This window comes from Nycticebus coucang, chromosome 5 (assembly GCF_027406575.1).
Source record: "Nycticebus coucang isolate mNycCou1 chromosome 5, mNycCou1.pri, whole genome shotgun sequence".
NCBI classification, from domain to species: Eukaryota; Metazoa; Chordata; class Mammalia; order Primates; family Lorisidae; genus Nycticebus; species Nycticebus coucang.
The window spans coordinates 62,530,050-62,549,247 of NC_069784.1; the positions used below are offsets into that span (position 1 = coordinate 62,530,050).

General features: G+C 40.6%; 1 pseudogene; it reads left to right on the top strand.

The window, feature by feature from the left end:
- The first annotated feature begins 519 nt into the window (after positions 1–519).
- On the top strand, positions 520–615 carry LOC128586845 (uncharacterized; annotated as a pseudogene).
- The last annotated feature ends 18,583 nt before the right edge of the window (positions 616–19,198 follow it).

Genomic DNA, 19,198 nt, shown 5'->3' on the forward strand with positions numbered 1-19,198 from the left:
AAATAACAAGCATTCTTCCTTGCTTCTTCATTTATTTATCTACTCTTTGGGACATCTGCTGAAAATTATGCATCCTTCATAAATTTTATTCAGTAACAATCATAATATAACCATCATATTAGAATCCAAGGTAGATGTTAGAATAAATAAGATGAAGCTCCTGACTTTGAAGATTTTATAATGTGGTTGGAGGATATAGTCATCAATGAATTGAGTAGTGTACTCAGGAAACACAGGAAAAGAAGAGTAACTGATTCTTCCTAAAGGGAATATTGGGATAATGGCAGAAAATTAGAAAAGGCTTCACGTGAATGAGATTTGACCTTAGCTTTGAAGAATAAAAACACGCTAATTGTGGAAAACAGAAGTAAGGCTCAGAAGTATAAATAAGGATGATGTCTTTAGCCAGTAGAAAGGTTTGAAAAGTATGAAAATAAGGCAGAAGATGAGACTGAACATGGAAGCTGGGAAATTTTTCTTAAAGGACATATTATATATTATAGTTTAGACTGAAGTACTAAGACTATACTTTCAGGGATCATTTCTATAGTTCATTACTAGACTGAAGTACTTACCAGACCCATTTATTCCCTAGAGGATGGAGAGAAGATAGGCTGAAGACATAGTGACCATTAGAATCCTTTACAGAAGAGTTAGGAGGGGAGCTAGCAAGGGCATCAACAGAGGCCATTGGCCTTCAGTAGAAATGAAAACTTCAAAAGCCTTTTGGGCTCTGCAGGTTGAATAAGGGATTGCCTGTAAGACTACAGAGTCCTGGGCACTAACAGAAAGACTAGATGCCTAAGGGTACTGAAACTCAAAATCAAAAATTAACAACAGCAGCATCTTTCTTGGCCAAATAAAACTCATCTAGGAAGCAGATGTGGGGTGCAGGTGTCAGTCTGCCACCTTGGTCTATATAGAATGATCTATTTATATTCTCTTTTTGATGCCCTTTTGGAAGAGACAGCTTCCCTGATCTTCCTCTGAAAGTCAAAGACTCTGGTACTTACTCAATTTCTACTTCTTTAGTCCTACTCATTTCCTTTTGTCCTACTTCAGTGTGTCCAGAGATCATTTGGATTTTTAGTTCCCGTTCTTAGACTCTTTCATATTCTTCACCTTGTAATGCAAGGAACATTTTGTTTAAAATCAACAAGGTAGGTGGAATTATAATAATGACTACAACTAAGATTTGCACAGTTTTTCTCTTCGTGGCTAATGTGCAATTTCAGCCCCTTTTTTTTTCAGGTGGAGAAAGCAGGCTTTTCAGATAAGAAAACTGAGACTTCATTTAAATGACACATGCAGGTCATACAGCTAGAAAGTGGAAATGGAACTTGGGTCTCTCACTAGATTGGTCTGCTCTTTTCTTTACACCATCATGCCTCCCGTGGCCTGTCTGCAAGTCAGATGACTCATCTACATATTTGTCATGTCTAATTACAGAGAAAAAGAATATTGATTTGGGACTGAGAAAACAATGGCACTGTAATAAAAATGACATGTTGGAACTAAAAACATTAAATTAATGTATTTTTTCAATGCACAATTTTCTTGACAGTGTGTTAAAATAATGAATATTTAAAAGTTTGATGTTTTTCTTAACATGGACAGATTCTCTCAGTGTCTACTTTAAAAACTCTTGAAACTTTGAACTCATCCAGGTTTTGTTGCCAGACATTGTGATAGAAATACAAAAAAGAATAAAACATGATTTGTGACAACTCAGGATCCAGGTCATTTCTGACTCCCTCCCTGCTGGCTCCAAGAACTGGTATCTTCTGAAGGCTCTTTCCTTTTATTTCTTCAATCCTAATGCTCCTCTGCAAGCAGGATTTATATAGCTATACCAATCTTTGATAGAACCAAAGTAAATTGTACTTAATTGTAAGCAAAACTTGTGAAGCACACAGCATCCTTTGAACAATGGGTAAACAGAAAAATCATGTTGCCTACAAACTATATATATACATATAAATATATACATATATATTTTTTTTGCAGTTTTTGGCCGGGGCTGAGTTTGAACCTGGAACCTCCAGCATATGGGGCCAGCACACTACCCCCTTGAGCCACAGGCACCGCCCATACAAATATATTTTTAAACCCCCAAAATGTGGCGGGTGGGGACAGCAATCCCACTCAGAGAATAGCATTTTCAGTAGACCATTTTGAAAGTAACTAATTTATCATTTTATTAAGATTCAGAAGAGAATTTCACTTATATAACTTGCATAAACAATTATGAAAATCTGATTACTAATAAAGGATTGCCTGAATTTGAAAAACACAACTGCCACATTTAAAAAAGATGGAAGCAGTCGGTAGAAGTGGTATATTGAAGAAAATCAATTAGTGAATTACAAAATAATTTGCAAAACTCTCCCAGAACCCATAGGAATGGATAAAAGATTGAAGTAGGAAATAATATAAACATAGGTAAAAGATCTCGGAGATTCAACCAAAGAATGTAGCACACTCAAAGGAGATAACTAAGCAGAAGGATGGGCCAGAAACAAAGGTCAAAATGTGAATGTCAGAAAACTTGGCTGGCCTAAAGAAAGTCAGCCTAAACATTAAGAAGATGAGTAACATTCCCAGGCCAATGTCACAACAAGCCAGTAACAATATTCAGCCATTAAGGAAATCTGAAAGTCCTGGACACCTGCAGCACACCCCTCCACACACATGGTAAAACCAGAGCCAGCCATCCAGTTATCTAGTGTGCCATTGAGGATCCCTGCACTCTGGATGGTTTAACAAAGAGACTTTAACTCACTGAAAGTTAAAAGGACAAGCAAGATAGGTGAGGCATCCAGATATTAGCAAGGATGGAAACCTGTCAAGATCTCCTGGGCTAAAGAAACAAGGAAAGAAAGTAGGTTAGCAGAACCCAGTAAGCTGAGACACAGGAGAGACCTTGAGTGTTCCACATTCACAGGGGGATACAGCTACCACCAGAGGAAGATTCTGCACTGAGAAGGGGGAAACAGAGAAAAGGTAACTTTGCTGCCTCCCAGCACTCCTGCCCTCTGATCTCCTCCTGGCACTTTCCTTTGGCAGAACTGACCCAAGAGCTAGTGAGCAAAGATGCAGAGGGAGGCAGAGTACACGGAAGGCTATGAGCCTTTCACGATCAGAGCAGGGTGGAGAATCATGGCCAGAGTTTGGAGGGTGAGACTTACACAAGGGGATTAGTCAGCATATCCACCGAGGATCAAGTTCAACTGAGAAATATCCAATTACCTGTGGGGGGAAAAAGATTCTAGTGCATGGATTCTGTGCTAATTAATATGTTGCTCATGTGTGGATGAAATAAAGAAAAAAGTCAAGGATAAGCAAGGGTTTAAGGAAACTTTTAGAGCAACAATCTCAAACCTTTTCAGCACCAGGGATCCGTTTCCTGGATGACAGTATTTCCCTGGACTTAGTGGGGATGTGAGGTGGGGAAACGGTTTGTGGGATGATTCAGGCACATTACATTTATTGTTCACTTTCTTTCTATTATTATTATTACATTGTAACAATTGTATATATATTACATTGTAATATATAGTGACATAAGTACACAACTCAGCATAACACAGATTCAGTGGAAGCCTTGAGCTTGTTTTCCTGCAACCAGGTGGTCCCATATAGGAGTAACAGGAGACAGTGACACCAAAGTGTGTCACGTATGTTCTCAGCTCCAGCTCAGATCATTAGGCATCAGATTTTCATAAGGAGCATGTGGCCTGGAGCCCTCGCAAGTGCAGTTCACAGTGGGGTTCCTGCTCCTGTGAGAATCTAATGCCATCGCTGATGTGACGGGGCTGGAGCTCAGGCAGTGGTGTGAGTGATGGGGAGCATCTGTAAACGCAGATGAACCTTTCCTCACTTACCAGTCTGCAGCTCACCTCCTGCTGTGTGGCCTGGGCCCCATTGACCCAGTACTGGTCCACAGCGGGAGGTTGGAGACTGCAGCTTTAGAGTGAGTAGAAGATAGACTCAGTCTCTGCACTCTGAACTTAACAGTCACGTTAAAGTCAATTTGTAATAATACAATGCCCTGTGCTAGTTGGGAAAACATGTCTTCTGCCAACTTAGTTCCTGCTGCTCAGGGACCTGTGAACTGGCAATAGACAGACTGACAGGAGAAAAGTTTACTCCATGCAGGAGCATCTCACAGAGCAGCTTCTGGAATCATTAAGGGTAAAGTCTCATGTACCAGCCTAATGAGAGGAGCATGGGTGAGGGCTTCAAGAAGGAAAGGTTCCAATGGGGTTTATTTGCACAATTTTTCTGAATCGCCCTGGTGCCCAATGTCAGTACCTTTTGACTAGAGACCTTGTCAAGGGGGGTTTATGTCAATAGACTCTGACAAAGCCCTGTTCTAGTGTGATGAGAGAGGTTCAAAGAAGATTTCTTTCTGTATCTTCTGAAGCTCAGATGCTCAGACACTTTGAAGGACTTAAAGTAGCTGGATGGGCTGCTGGCCTCTTCATACGGTTATGATAGCTACAGTACAGGTGTGATGGGAATACCTTGGAGGGGGCAGTTGGGTCTAGCATGGTCAGGGGACTTCAGAAGGAAGTGAGGTCTGACTCGAGACCAAAGATTAATCAGTCTTAATCAGTGAAAGCACCTCAGCAGAAATCCAGGATGAAGAATCATCTGTATCTACTATCAGGTTGGTTCTCAATGGGTATTGAGTAAACATGACACAGGAATCAATGAAAATAATCTGAGAATCTTCAGAACATTTTCATAGGGAACTGATGTTAAATCTACATTAAAGAAGCATCTACTGATCATCCATATGGAGCTGGCACTGGGGACACAACAAATAAAATATATTAAATCCTATGCCATTTTTATTTATTTATTAATTTTTTGAGACAGAGTTTCACTCTGTCACCCTGGGTAGAGTGCCCCAGGTGTCAAAGCTCACAGCAACCTCAAACTCCTGGGCTCAAGTGATCTTCCAGCCTCAGCCTCCCAAGTAACTGGGACTACATGTGCCCACTACCACACCTAGCTAATTTTTCTATTTTTAGTAGAGATGGGGTCTTGCTTTTGCTCAGGCTGGTCTTGAACTCCTGAGTTCAAGAATCCTCCCACCTTGACCTCCTAGAGTGCTGAGATTATAGGTGTGAGCCACTGCCAATATTAGGCATTTGACTGAGAAGTCCCAGAGGGAAGCAGGATGAGCACTATAGAAGCCCTTGATGAGAGCTATGTTCAGAGCACTGCAGAGAGTCTGACTGCCGCTGTCATCCCATCTTCTCATTCCATGCTGACAAGAGGTCCAATTTGGTGGGCTGCCCTTCAGCCCAGATCATTGTGTCCTCAAAACATTGCTGTGTTACATGTCTGTTTAGAGGAACTATAAATAAAGTGGCACTAATAAGTTTCATGTTCATATTTTTTTATCATCCTTGTCAATGAAAATTGTAGAGGAAATATCTTCCTTTTCTCACCTATCACTAGGTTCATGGCTGAGGCCCCTATAACAAAAAACATATTAATAAGAGAAAAGCATATAGACTTATATAATATGTTTTATATAACACAGAATTAGGACACAAAGAAACAAGAAAACGTGTGTATTTTTATGTCACATTTGATGAAGAAGTGAATAGCTTATAGAGAGTGTGGTGGGACAAAAGAGGTGTTATCTAATGGTAACACACAGGGAACTTAGCTAAGCCTCCTTGTTTAGATTCTGCTGTGTCTCCAGGTCTTTGGAGCTCACAGGAGCCATTCTAGGGAAGGTCAGAAACTTCTAGGTTTTATAGTCTATTTCAAGGGAGAAGAGTAGGAGAAGGACAGAAACCTTCCTGATTCTGCGGTTTTCTCAAATTCAGGGTTCCATATTTTGGGGTAGCATGTCTTAAGTCCCATCAGAATCATATTCTTGGGAATTCTGGGAAGATGAATGACTAGTAGCAACCCTTGGCAGAGGCTTCTGGCTGGAGGGAGAAAAACTGGACAGAATCAGACTGTATGAAGCCAAAGGTGGGGAGCTGAGCCAAGAAAGAAATTTGGCAAGCTGTGACTCAAAGGAAGAACATTCAAGAAAACAAATTACAGGTACAAAGCCTATTATCTAGAGGATGGAATACCCCTCCCATAAGTAGGAAGCCCACCCCAGGCTCTCTGCCAGTGAGCAGGGAACAAAAGACCTCTCATTTTACCTTACTGGAGAGAGCTACTAAACACTGGGTCTCTTTCTCCAGGGAGGTCCCACTTATGAACCTAGATACCACCCTGTTGGGCATAAAATTGAACAAATATTTTCCCCACAATTCCAAACTCTCAGTCTACTCTTCCCCCCCTTGCATGGCAGTCTGAAGTTCTGATCTTGCAGAGTGCAGAGTGTTTGTTTTTTTCCTGAGAGATCTGGGCATAGTATGGACCTCCAAACATTGGGATGTAATCTGTGACTAAGGGGGAAGAAAGATAGCATGGGAAGAAAGGGACACCAGGCAGGAAGAGGACCAGTCCTCTGGTTATGACTTTGCCCAGCCACTGGTGGTGTTGACCCTTGGGCTATGTCTGGCAGGAAGGTGTGCAAAACCTCTGACTCTGATGGTGCTCGCAAGCAGGAGAGAGGTTGCTCAGTGTGGACTAAGTTTGGTGGGTGGGACTGGTCCTGGTTCCAACTGGGCACAAGCAGAGGTTTGCCAGGTGTAGACCAAGACCTGAGGGCAAGGGCTTGGTCCCCTGACTCAGACAGAGCTGACAAGCCTCCGGGAGTAGACTGAGACCTTCAGGTGGGGGCATAGTCCCCTGACTCCACCTGGGCCAGCAAGGAGAGGCTTGCCTGCTAATTACTGAGACTGGTGGGCAGGGGCATGATCCCCTGACTCCAACTGGGCTGGTGAGCAGAGAAGCAAACACCAGCGTGGACTGAGTCTGGCAGGCAGGGTCATTGATGCCTGGCTCCAATTGTGCTGTTGGAGATCCTTGGATCCCTCTTTGTTGAGCAGGTTTTGTACTGCCAGAGACAATTAGATTGGAACTCAGGTCTGGGGCTGTCCACCTGGGGACTCTCTGAGGTTGACCTTTGAAGTTCTGTAGTGGAAAAGAACTAAAGAGTATTGGTGGGATGCCACAGCTGTCAGTACCTCTCCACAGGCAAGATTTAAAGCTACTACCATGGCTTCTTAGGTTAGGATAGAGGATGACTGATTTCAAAACAGAGCCGGCTTGTGTTATCTCACCAAGTAGGTCCTCAGAGTCTCTGACCAAAACTCTGAAAGGGGCCTGTGTAAGGTTGTAGGGGATAAGCCATAATTATAAATCCTAGCACTTTGGTAAGGAGTTGATTATTTTTACTACCTGGGAACCCCAATTCAATTCTCACCCTGTCAGTTCTAATAACAAAATGGTGGGAAATAAACATGGTGTGGAACCAACAGAGAACTCCAGCAACATGAATAACCAGAGTAAATAACATCCCCCTCCCCCAAGGTATGACAAAGGAGATACAACTGAAGATGCCATGCCCAGACAAATGGCTGAAATGTCAGAAATAGAAGTTAAAATATGGATGGCAAATAAGATGAATAGAATGGAAGAAAAGTTAGAAATGGAAATCCAAAGAGTAGTTCTAAAGTTGTCTGAAGAAATTAATGATTTCAAATACAAAGTCACCAAAGATATGGACATAATGATAAAAGAGATAGCAGAGTTTAAGGAAATAAAAAAGTTATTCAAGGACCTCTGAAATATAGTAGAATCCCTCAGTAATAGAGTTGACCAGGTAGAAGAAAGAATCTCTAAAATTGAAGGCAAAGCTTTTAAACATTCCCAAATGCTCAAAGAAGCAGACAAATGGAGAGCAAAAACTGATAATTCCCTGAGAGAGTTATGGGATCTCCCCCCAAAATCAAGCATCTGTCTTATAGGAATTCCAGGAGGAGAAGAAGATAGTCCTAAAGGTACAGATGCTCTACTCCAAAAGATTATGAAGGAGAATTTCCCAAGCATCGCAAGAAACACAGAAATTCAGATAGTAGACAGTTTCAGAACCCCAGCAAGACTCAATCCAAAAAAGCATCTCCTAGACACATTGTGATTAACTTTGCCAAAGTTAAGATGAAGAAGAAAATTCTGCAAGCAGCCAGACTTAAGAAAAGCCTTACCTAAAAAGGGAGAAATATCAGGATGAATGCAGATCTCGCAACCAAAACATTTCAATCCAGAAGAGGGTGGTCATTGACCTTCAATCTCCTAAAATAAAACAACTTTCAGCTCAGGATCCTGTATCCAGCTAAACTGAGTTTCATTTGTGATGGAGAAATCAAATACTTTAATGACATACACATGTTGAAGGAATTTGCCATAACTAAACCAGCTCTCAAGGATATTTTCAGACACATTCTCCACAATGACCAGCACAATGCTCTACCACCAAAGGAAACTTACTCAGAAATTTTTGAACAAAACCCAACTTCCACAGCAGTAAAAAGATTAACAATGTCCACTGGACATTTGAAAAACATGACACCCAAAAAACTACTAGGCTTATCAATTCTCTTAATTAATGTGAATGGCTTAAATTGTCCTCTAAAGAGGTACAGGTTGGCTGACTGGTTACAAAAACTCAAGCCAGATATCTGTTGAATATAAGAATCTCATCTTACCTTAAAGGATAAAAATAGACTCAGGGTGAAGGGATGGACATCTATAATATAGGCAAATGGAAATCAGAAAAAAGCAGTGGTTGCAGATACAATTGATTTTAAACTAACAAAGATAAAAAAAAATAAGGGTGGTCACTACATATTTGTCAAGAGAAATACCCAACATGAAGAGATTTTGATAATAAACATTTCTGAACCCTACCAGAATGCTCAATTTATAAAGTTAACTCTAATGGATATGAACAATTTGATATCTTCCTGCACTATAATAGTTGGAGATTTTAACACCCCTTTGACGGTTTTAGATAGATCCTCCAAGAATAAACTAAACAAGGAAATATTAGACTTAAACCTGACCTTAGAACAAATGGACTTAACAGACCTCTACAGAACATTTCATCCTAATAAACCTGAATATACATTCTTCTCATCAGCCCATGGATCACCCTCCAAAATTTATCATATCTTAGAACACAACTCTAACCTCAGCAAATTTAAAATAATAGAAATTATTCCTTTTATCTTCTCATACCATGATGGAATAAAAGTTGAACTCAACAGCAATAGGAATACTCATACTCAAACAAAGTTCTGGAAACTAAATAATTTAAGGCTGAATAATAGCTGGGTCAAAGACAAGATTAAGAAGGAAATCACCAAATTTTTGGAACAAAATGATAATAAAGACACAAATTGTCGAAACTTGTGGAATACTGCAAAGTCAGTCCTAAGAGGGAAATTTATAACATTGGAAGCCTTCATTCAAGAAAACACAAAGACCAAAAGCCAACAACTTAATGGATCATCTAAAGCAACTGGAAAAGGATTAACATTCCAACCCCAAATCCAGCAGAAGAAAATAAATAACCAAAATCAGAGCAGAGTTAAATGACATTGAAACAAAAAAAAAGAATCATTCAGAAGATCAATGAAACAAAAAGTTGGTTTTCTGAAAAGACTAATAAAATTAATAAACCTTTGGCCAACCTAACCAGAAACATAAAAGTATAATCTCTAATATCATCTTTGATAAATGATAAAGGGGAAATAACAACAGACACCTCAGAAATTCAAAAAAATCCTCAATGATTACTACAAAAAATTCTATTCCCAGAAATATTAAAATCTAAAGGAAATACACCAATACCTGGAAGCACACCACCTTCCTAGACTCAACCAGAAAGAATTAGAAATCTTGAATAGACCTATATAAATCACTGAAATAGCATCAACAATACAAAATCTCCCCCATCCCCCACAAAAGTCCAGGATCAGATGGCTTCATATCTGAATTCTATCAAACCTTTAAAGGGGAACTAATACCTATATTACACAATCTTTTCCAAAGCATAGAAAAAGAAGGAATACTTCCCAACACATTCCATGAAGCAAATATCACACTGATCTCCAAACCAGGAAAGGATCAAATAATCCTTTACATAGACAAATATCATTAATGAATATTGATGCAAAAATATTCACTAAGATCTTAGCAAACAAAATTCAACAACACATCAAAAAATTATACATCATGATCAAGTTGATTTTATTCTAGGGTTACAGGGTTGGTTCAACATACATAAATCTATAAATATAATACATCACATAAATGAAATAAAAAGCAAAGACCATATGACTCTTAATTGACGCAGAAAAGGCTTTTGATAATATCCAGCATCATTTCATGACCAGAAAACTTAAGAAAATAGGCATAGAAAGGACATTTCTTAAACTAATAGAGGCCATATACAACAAACACACAGCCAATATCATATTGAATGGAGTAAAATTAAAAGCATTTCCCCTCAGATCAGGAACCAGGCAAGGATGCCCACTGTCTTCACTGCTATTCAACATAGTAATGAAAATCTTAGCCATCACAATCAGGCAAAAGAAGGCACTTCCAGTACTCAATAGAGTAATGGAAGTCTTAGCCATTGCAATCAGGCAAGAGAAAGCAGTGAATGATATCCAAATGAGGTTAGAGGAGATCAAATGATCACTCTTCACTGATAATATGATCCTGTACTTGGAAACCCCTGGGACTCAACTACAAAACTCTTAGAAGTGATCAAGGAATACAACAGTGTCTCAGGATGCAAAATCAATACTTAAAATCAGTAGCTTTTATATATGCCAATAGTCAAGCTGAAAATATAGTGAAGGACTCTATTCCCTTTACAGTAGTGCCAAAGAAGATGAAATATCTGGAAATTTACCTAACAATGGATGTGAAAGATCTCTATAAAGAGAATTATGAAACTCTGAGAAAAGAAATAGCTGAATATGTGTAAAAAAGGAAAAACATATGATTCTCAGGGCTGGGAAGAATCAACATTGTTAACATGTCCATACTACCCAAACAATCCACAGATTTAGTGCAATCCCTATTAAAGCACCATTGACATACTTTAAAGAGCTTTAAAAAAATAGAACTTTGTTTTATATGGAATCAGAAAAAACCTCAAATAGCCAATACACTACTCAGAAATAAAAACAAATCAGGAGGTATCATTTTACCAAACTTTAGGTTATACTGTAAATCTATAGTGATCAAAACAGCCTGGTACTGACACAGAAACAAAGAGGTTGATTTATGGAACAGAATAGAGAACCAAGAGATGAACCCAGCTATTTACCATCATTTGATCTTTAACAAGCCTATCAAAAACATTTAGTGGGGGAAAGATTCCCTATTTAACAAATGGTGCTGGGTGAATTGGCTAGAGACCTGTAGAAGATTGAAACTGGACCCCCATCTTTCACCATTAACAAAAATTGATTCTCACTGGATAAATGATTTAAACTTAAGACATGAAACTATAAAAATACTAGATTAGAGTGCAGGGGAAACACTTGAAGAAATCAGCCTGGGAGAATATTTTATGAGGAGGACCCCCTGGGCAATTGAAGCAACACCAAAAATACATTACTGGGATCTGATCAAACTAGAAAGTTTTTGCACACCCAAGAGCACAGTAAGTAAAGCAAACAGACAACATTTAGAATGGGAGAAGATTTTTGCAGGTTATGCTTCTGACAAAGGTCTGATAACTAGAATCCACAGAGAACTCAAACTAATCATAAGAAAAGAACAAATAACCCTATTTCTATGTGGACAAGAGACTTGAACAGAAACTTCTCTCAAGAAGACAGATACATGGCCTACAAACACATGAAAAAATGCTCGTCATCTTTAATCATCAGAGAAATGCAAATCAAAACCACTTTGAGATATCATCTAACTCTAGTAAGATTAGCCCACATCACAAAATCCAAAAACTATACATGTTGGCGTGGATGTGGAGAGAAGGGAACACTTCTACACTGTTGGTGGGAATGTAAGCTAATATAACTTTGAGGAAAGAAGTTTGGAGAATACTCAATGAACTAAAAGTAGATCTACCATTCTATCCTTCAATTTCTCTACTAGGTGTATGCCCCAATGATCAAAAATTATTTTGCAACAAAGACATTTGCATCAGAATGTTTCTTGCAGCCCAATTCATTCTTGCCAAGATATGGAAACAGCCCACGTGCCCATCGACCCATGAATGGATTAACAAATTGTGATATACATACACCATGGAATACTATGCAGTCATAAAAAAGATGGAGACTTCTCATCTTTTATGTTTACCTGTATGGAGATGGGATACATTCTTCTTAGTAAAGTATCTCATGAAAGGGGAAAAAAGTATCCAATGTACTCAATAATACTATGAAATCAATATATAATCCCCTACACATTTATATGAATGGTAAAATATAACTATAGTCCAGAATATAGAAGGGAAGAGGAGAGGGAAGGGAGGAGAATGGGGAGGTAGGAGGAGAGAGGGTATTTGGGGGTACCTCACCTAATGTGCATGAGGTAATGGTACATTTCAAAACTATTAAGAAAAGAGTAAAATTGTGATGGATATGTTAATCAGTGCAATGTAAGCATTTCACATTGTATATCAAATAAGTACACTGAACCCCATAAATGCATCAATGTACACAGTTATGATTTAATAAAAACAAAAAAATTAAAAAATCATAGTCTCAAAAGTATATTAGGAGTTTGCAATACTACTCTGTTGCCACTTTTTTATCTCTTTTTGCTGCTAAACCTTATCACAGTAGGAGAAATAGTGCCACTAACACGGTTCAGCTTCCCAGAAATTTGAAAAATTTGCTGTCTTGTCAAAAATCTTTAAAATTTTTTTTATTCAAATAAAGAATACATAGGGCGCTCTTCAAATTGCTCTATGTTGTGTTGATTGACAAAGACTTTCTCCCTGACCAAACTTTAGTAAGTCTCTGAGTCCCCTTCTAGACTGGGCCCTTCTTGGGCCTCTACTTCCTGCATTATTAGAGTCCAGTTTTAGCAAGAATCCTGCCAACTCAGGTTAGCAGGGATAGCCCACCCTCCACATCTCATCCAATTACCTGTACCCATTCCCACTATATCTCAGGGGACATCTGATCACCCTGGCCTGATGATTTGGTAAGTTTAGTGCAGAATCACCCTACTTCCTAGGAATTTTCTGTCTGTTGGGTCAGCAGTCTGTTCCTGCTTCTTGTTGTTCTTCTGGTTGAAGAATGACCAGTCACACTGGAAGGAAGGTAATCCTGAGGTGAAGTTTATTGCACACAGTGATACATTTGTCACAGGCAGCAAGCAGACCCCTTGTAGTAGCAGGAGGGTACTAATTATGATCTGGGGTCCTGTTTTATATTGCCTAGGCTGGGCCCTCCTTGTGGTTCAAATGTCACCATCAAACCATTTTGATGGACAATTGAGACTTACATGACTTGAGTCTTAGTGCACAGGTGGGTCTCCCATAAGCCTCTCTGAAAGCCCATGGACAGGGGGACAGTTCAGATTTAAGCTAATGACATGATAATTTGCCTTATGCTGCAGTAGGCCATCTTCCAAACCCATTGTGCTTGGGCTATCTGGCCTGTGGGCTGGGGCATGCTCTGTGTTCTTTTGAAGTTAGCCACTAAGTTCTGATTGACAGATTGGCAAGGCATTCCTTCCTCCTCAGGGGTGGCAATTGTTCAAGGCACCTGCCTTTGTCCCCAGGAGAGCTGAAGGTCCCTCACTATCTACCTAACACATCCATCAAACCTCCAGATCTGCTTCTTGGCTATCAACCCCTACTTTTTCTTGTTGTATTCAGTGTTAAACCCAATCTCTCTGCTCTGCTGCAAAACCCCATTGAAGTAATTAATCCCCTATTCTTTCCACAGTGGTTCTGAATAAGGTTTGCCTTACTATTATAAGACGTCTCAGAGTTTTTTATTTGTTTGTTTGTTTTCAGTAGGCATTATCCTTAACAATTCGTTAAGGTACATACATACACAGAAAAAAGAAGCACAAAGAGGGCGGCACCTATGGCTCAAAGCAGTAGGGCACCAGGCTCCATATGCTGGAGGTGGTGGGTTCAAGCCTAGCCCAGGCCAAAAATAAAAACTACAAAAAAAAGAAGCACAAAGAAAGCAAATAATGATAAAAATGTACTTGGTGACAAACTACGTATAACCTGAAATTCAGATCAGTCATTAATTAGAATTGTTCAAAGTTACTTTACCTCTGGAAAAAATAATACTTTTATTATGTTTATAATTAAATTTGTGATTAAGGACTCTATGCATATCATGTGTAAAGGGATGTTATACAATGTAATTTTAATCAACTTTCTGTTATATATCAATAAAAATAAGAAAAATGTTAAGTGGGCTTTCACATCCTGTCACTTTTGTGGTAAAATGTCAACTGGTCGGGTAAGAAATATGCCACTTTAACTTATTTTCAATTTATGAAAATAATGTGATTTTGGTAGTTCTGAAAATAGAGCAGTCTCTACTAAAATATATGCATGAAGGCAGCCCATTAACTCGGTATTTATCTTCTTCATCTGGGCTTGTGATAAAATGTTCCCTACTGTTAAAATTTTTTTTCAGGATCGAGACAAGATGGCGGACTGAAGCCAGCTTTCAACAGAGGCTCCCGTCCAGAAGGAGAGTTAAGGGACAGGAATTTAGTAGGTGTCCTGGTGGACTTGAGCGTCACCAAGAGAGAAGGTTGAAGAATGTACATCAACACCGCTGAGGCAAGCTGTGATCACAAGGATGCAAACAAAAGGTACAAAATCCACCACCAGGCGGACGGGAGTCCCCCTCCCCCATGAGACCGGCTCAAGAGCCCCACAATTGAACAAGCGGGCAGAAATTAAAGGTCCTCCCACTACACTCCAGGGAGAGACCTTCTAAAAACTGGACCTACCTCCTCTACTGGGGTGCCGTGGCGTTCTCCTGCCGGACATAGGGCTGAATAAAACTTTGGGAATCCTTTGCCGGCAACCCTGAATCCCCAGTGCTCCCCTCCCGCCCACTGAGGTCTGGAGGCCTGTCCCCCAGGAATTCGGAACCTTGGGTGATTTCTCAAGGGGAGTGGACAGTCCCAGAGTTGAGACTGGTCAGCATTGACTCTGAGGCACGCGAGTGAGGAGAGGGCACCGGGCTGAAGGGGAGTCATGCCTCGGCGGCACTTCCCTGCGGTGCAGTGCACCAACCCTCCCCGGGCAACATTACGGGGCACAAGACTGAATAAGACTCTAGCTTCCCCGCTGAGAGCTGAGAGCCCCTACTCTCACTCGGGGTCTGAGGGCCTATCCCCCAGGAGTTCGGATCCTTGGGTGATTTCTCGAGGGGAGTGCACAGTGCCTGAGCTGCGTCAGGTCAGCGCTGACTCTGGGATATGTGAGCGAGGAGAGGGCACTCTGCTGAGGGGAAATCAAGCCTTGGCGGCACTTCCCTGCGGTGCAGTGCAGGAGCCCTCCCCGGGCCGTAGTGTTGCATAAAACTGAATGAAACTCTAGCTTCCCCACTCCCACTCCCAATCGGGGTCTGGGGGCCCATCCCCCAAGAGTTCTGATTCTTGGGGGATCTCTTGAGGAGTGTGGATCCAGCACAAACTGCGGCCACTCAGTGCTGACTCTGGGGCACGGGACAGAGGAGAAAAGGGTCGCCTGAGTGCCCACACCAGAGCAGCAGTTCCCTGGAGGTAGATCAACAGCTGTTTTTTCTTTAACGGCAGAACGCTCACTTCTGGATAATCTGAGGCCACACCCCCTGTCTCCCTGGGAAACCAGAGGAGGCCACCGGTGAGCTGAGTGGGGGATTTCCTGGCACGGCTCACAAACCCGGGAAACTTCCAGGGCGGGGCTGACCCAGAGAGGTGTTCGAACGCAAATTTCCAGCAGCAAAGACGTTTGAACTCAAAACAGCCCGTCTTCTGTAGGCGATTTCGACAGGAACAGAGACAGAACCCCGCAAAGTTGTCTGTTCTGTTCTGTTCTGTTCTGTTCTGTTAGCAGCATCCATCAGGGACGGGGCTAAGCCTGAGTGAACACCTCCCTCCCATCACCTACATTAAACACTCAAAGATGTCAGGCCCCATCTCCTCCTGCTAGATAGCAGCAGTCTGCGGGGGCCTGGCAGACTTCCTTGTGATTCAGGCAGGTACAAACCCCTGGAGTGTCTGTTCACTGCAGGCAACTGGGTTAGCCATCTGCAGAGATACCAGTGACTGGGTCCGATGGAGGGACAAAGTGGGGAAGGAGACGTCAACCTTCCTAGACTGCTCTGTTTGCTGGGTGGCTCCTCCTGACTCCACGCTGCACTGGGGTGAGCCATGTCAGAGGAGTCACCAGGCCCCTGTGATCCAGTTCCCAGAGACCTCTTGAACTCTCCCACCCAAGACAAGTGCCGATTGAGACAGCGGATTTGGACCTTTTGAACTGGGCTAATAGACTGAGGACTTTTCAGGCTGTGCCCTGGGTGTGCGATTGTAGGAAGGTTTGATTCTCCTTTTCCAACTGGGGCCAGAGGTGGGCAGGCGGGGTGACTTAATTGCTGATTTTTCCACGCAGCTGAGACTTCAAGCCAGAGTAGAAGTTGCAATAGGATCGAACAGAAACCAGCTGAAAGCAAGACAGAACCACTTTACTCCAAAACACCAGACAGGGCCCCAGTTTCTCAGGCCACAACACTGTACGGGCCCTCGATAAAACCCCAGGGGAAAAACCAAAGGGAGTAAAATAACCATGGGGCGGAATCAGCGGAAAAACTCTGGTAACATGAATAACCAGAATAGATCAACACCCCCAAGAAAAGATACGGCAGATATGATTGAAGATCCCATTCATAAACAACTGGCTGAAATGTCAGAAATCGAATTCAGAATTTGGATTGCAGACAAGATTAATAAAATGGAATTAGGAATTCGAGGAGAAATTCAAAAATTGTCTCAAGAATTTAACGAATTTAAAGACAAAACCACCAAAGACTTAGACACACTGAAGCAAGAACTTACAGCCCTCAAAGATATGGAAAATACAGTAGAATCCCTCAGTAACAGAATGGAGCAAGCAGAAGAAAGGATTTCTGACATTGAAGATAAAGTCTTCGAACGCTCCCAATCTCTCCAAGAGGAAGAGAAATGGAGAGCAAAAATGGATCATTCACTCAGAGAACTCTCAGATAATTCGAAAAAAAGCAACATAAGGATTATAGGAATTTCTGAGAATGATGAAGTGGCCTCCAAGGGCACAGAGGCCCTTCTGCATGAAATTATGAAAGAAAATTTTCCAGACATGCCTAGAGAATCTGAAATTCAGATAGCAGACAATTTCAGAACCCCAGCACGATTCAACCCCAATAAGTCATCCCCCAGACATATCATAATTAGCTTCACTAAAGTTAACATGAAAGAGAAGATTCTCAAAGCAGCCCGGCGAAAGAAAACTATAACGTACAAAGGTAAGAATATTAGAATAACTGCAGATCTCTCTGCTGAAACTTTTCAAGCCAGAAGAGGCTGGTCATCAACTTTTAATCTCCTAAAGCAAAAAAACTTTCAACCCAGGATCTTTTATCCAGCTAAACTGAGTTTCATCTATGATGGAGAAATTAAATACTTCAATGACATTCATATGTTGAAAAAATTTGCCATAAGTAAACCAGCTCTTCAGGATGTTCTCAGACCTATCCTCCACAATGACCATCCCAATCCTATACCACAAAAGTAAACTCACTCAGAAACTTTGGATCAAACTCCAACTTCCACACTGGCGAAAGGGTTAAAAATGTCCACTGGACCTTTGAAAAACTCGATACCCAAAATTCCACCAGACATATCAATACTCTCCATCAATGTGAATGGCTTAAACTGTCCTCTAAAGAGACATAGGTTAGCTGACTGGATACAAAAACTCAAGCCAGATATTTGTTGCATACAAGAGTCACATCTCAACTTAAAAGACAAATACAGACTCAGGGTGAAAGGATGGTCATCCATATTTCAGGCAAATGGTAATCAGAAAAAAGCAGGTGTTGCAATTTTATTTGCAGATACAGTAGGCTTTAAACCATCAAAAGTAAGGAAGGACAAGAATGGTCACTTCATATTTGTTAAGGGTAATACTCAATATGATGAGATCTCAATTATTAATATCTATGCACCCAACCAGAATGCACCTCAATTTATAAGAGAAACTCTAACGGACATGAGCAACTTGATTTCCTCCAGCTCCATAATCGTCGGAGATTTCAACACTCCCTTGGCAGTGTTGGATCGATCCTCCAGAAAGAAGCTGAGCAAAGAAATCTTAGATTTAAACCTAACCATCCAATATTTAGATTTAGCAGACATCTACAGAACATTTCATCCCAACAAAACTGAATACACATACTTCTCATCAGCCCACGGAACTTACTCCAAAATTGACCACATTTTAGGTCACAAGTCTAACCTCAGTAAATTTAAAGGAATAGAAATTATTCCATGCATCTTCTCGGACCATCATGGAATAAAACTTGAATTGAGTAACAACAGGAATCTGCATACCTATACAAAAACATGGAAGTTAAATAACCTTATGCTGAATGATAGCTGGGTCAGAGATGAGATTAAGAAAGAAATCGCCAATTTTTTGGAACAAAACGACAATGAAGACACAAACTATCAGAACTTCTGGGACACTGCAAAGGCAGTTCTAAGAGGGAAATTTATAGCACTGCAAGCCTTCCTCAAGAGAACGGAAAGAGAGGAAGTTAACAACTTAATGGGACATCTCACGCAACTGGAAAAGGAAGAACATTCCAACCCCAAACCCAGTAGAAGAAAAGAAATAACCAAAATTAGAGCAGAATTAAATGAAATTGAAAACAAAAGAAAATACAACAGATCAATAAATCAAAAAGCTGGTTTTTTGAAAAGGTCAATAAAATAGATAAACCTCTGGCCAACCTAATCAGGAAAAAAAGAGTAAAATCTCTAATATCATCAATCAGAAACAACAAAGACGAAATAACAACAGACTCATCAGAAATCCAAAAAATCCTTAATGAATATTACAAGAAACTTTATTCTCAGAAATATGAAAATCTGAAGGAAATAGACCGATACTTGGAAGCGTGCCACCTTCCAAGACTTAACCAGAATCAAGTGGAAATGTTGAATAGACCCATATCAAGTTCAGAAATAGCATCAACTATACAAAACCTCCCTA